This window comes from Colobus angolensis, unplaced genomic scaffold, assembly GCF_000951035.1.
Source record: "Colobus angolensis palliatus isolate OR3802 unplaced genomic scaffold, Cang.pa_1.0 Scaffold2, whole genome shotgun sequence".
Taxonomy (NCBI): Eukaryota; Metazoa; Chordata; class Mammalia; order Primates; family Cercopithecidae; genus Colobus; species Colobus angolensis.
The window spans coordinates 8,667,645-8,669,785 of NW_012115154.1; the positions used below are offsets into that span (position 1 = coordinate 8,667,645).

Here is a 2,141-nt window from a genome sequence, read left to right on the forward strand (position 1 = left end):
GCTGGGATTACAGGCTTGAGCCACCGCGCCCGGCCTTGTTTTTGTTTTTTTGAGGCAGAGTCTCACTCCATCACCCAGGCTGGAGTGCAGGAGCGCAATTTCAGCTCACTGCAATCTCTGCCTCCTGGGCTCAAGCAATTCTCATGCCTCAGCATTCCAAGTAGCTGGATTTACAGGTGCACATCACCACGCCTGGCTAAGTTTTGTATTTTTAGTAGAGATAGGGTTTCACTATGCTAGCCAGACTGGTCTCAAACTCCTGACCTCAAGTGATCCACCCGCCTCTACCTCCCAAAGTGCTGGGATTACAGGTGTGAGCTACCACACCCAGCCTGAGACGGGGTCTTGTTCTGTCACCCAGGCTAAAGTGCAGTGGCATGATCACAGCTCACTCCAGCCTCCATCTCCCTGGCTCAAGAAATCCTCTCACCTCAGCCTCCTGAATAGGTGAGACCACAGGTGCACCCCACCATGCCCAACTCATTTTTTAAATTTGTTGTAGAAACGGGATTTTCCTGTGTTGCTCAGGCCAGTCTCAAACTCCAGGGCTCAAATCCTCCCACTTCACCCTCCCAAAGTGCTGGGATTACAGGCATGAGCCACCATGCCTGGCCTTAAAAGATCAAATTTTCTAGCAGCCAGGCAAGGTGGCTCACGCTTGTAATCCTAGCACTTTGGGAGGCCGAGGTGGGCGGATCACCTGAGGTCAGGAGTTCGAGACTAGCCTGGCCAACATGTCGAAACCCTGTCTCTACTAAAAATACAAAAACTAGCCAGGCGTGGTGGTGGGCGCCTGTAGTCCCAGCTACTCAGGAGACTGAGGCACGAGAATCTCTCAAACCTGGGAGGCAGAGGTTACAGTGAGCCGAGATCATACCACTGCACTCCAGCCTAGGCAATAGAGTCTCAAAAAGAGGTCAAATTTTCTATGTACTCAAAAATGCCATAAACTGCCAGACACGGTGGCTCACGCCTGTAATCCCAGCACTTTTGGAGGCCGAGGCAGGAGGATTACCCAAGGTCAGGAGTTCAAGACCAGCCTGGCCAATGTGGTGAAAACCTGTCTCTACTAAAAATACAAAAAATTAACTGGGCATGGTGGCACACGCTTGTAATCCCAGATGCTCGGGAGGCTTGAGGCATGAAAATTACTTGAACCCAGGAGACAGGTTGCAGTGAGCCCACATCACACCATTGCACTCCAGCCTGGGAGTCAGCAAGACTCTGTCTCAAAAAGATAAAATAATAAATAAAAATTTTAAAAATTTAAAAATACCTCAAAGAAATCAACAGACAGGGCTAGATGAAGCAAGTAACAAAATCTCATTAATTATTAAATCTGGATTATAGGTGTATGAGGGTTTTTTTAATTTTTTTTGAGACAGGGTCTCACTCTGTTGCCCAGATGGAGGGCAGTGGCGCATGATCTCAGCTCACTACAGCCTCGACCTCCTGTGCTCAAGGGATCCTCCTGCCTCAGTCTCCCGAGTAGCTGGGACTACAAGCATGCGCTGCCATGCCCAGCTAATTTTTGTATGTTTCGTAGAGATGGGGTTTCACCATATTGGCAGGCTGGTCTGAAACCCCTGAGCTTGAGCAATCCGCCACCTCAGCCTCCCAAAGTGCTAGGATCATAGGCATGAGCCACTGCACCCAGCCTCATTTTTCTATTATCTCTAGCTTTGGTGTATGGTTTTTAAACTTTCTCTAAAAAATAAATTTTATATAAATAGTATGAGAATATGAAGAAATTGTTACCCTCAGACACTGTGAGAGGCTGTGTGAATTGGTGCTGCCGCTTGGGTGGCTAATTTGGGAGGCATTATTGTGAGGACATTCCAGACATGAACAGCTTGAGTGTTCCTTTAAAATCAAAACAGTTTGGCCAATATTATCACCTTTGCCAGTGTTCAGATCCATGGGCAACCTGAAAAGATGAGCCCCCAAATCTGGACCACGTGATGAATCAGGTGAAAAGGCAAAGAACACAACACCCCAGGAAAAAATAGGTCTGCCTCTGTGACAGCAGCATCCCTTCAATCAGGGCTGTCCAAGCTTCTGGTTTCCCTGGGCCATGTTGGAAGAAGAAATGTCTTGGGCCACACATAAATTACACTAACACTAATGATACTTGATGAGTT

General features: G+C 47.7%; 1 protein-coding gene across 1 annotated transcript in view; it reads left to right on the forward strand.

The window, feature by feature from the left end:
* The window catches only part of RAB19 (RAB19, member RAS oncogene family), a 27,928-nt gene that overhangs the window by 6,046 nt on the left and 19,741 nt on the right, over positions 1-2,141 (forward strand). The window lies entirely within an intron of this gene.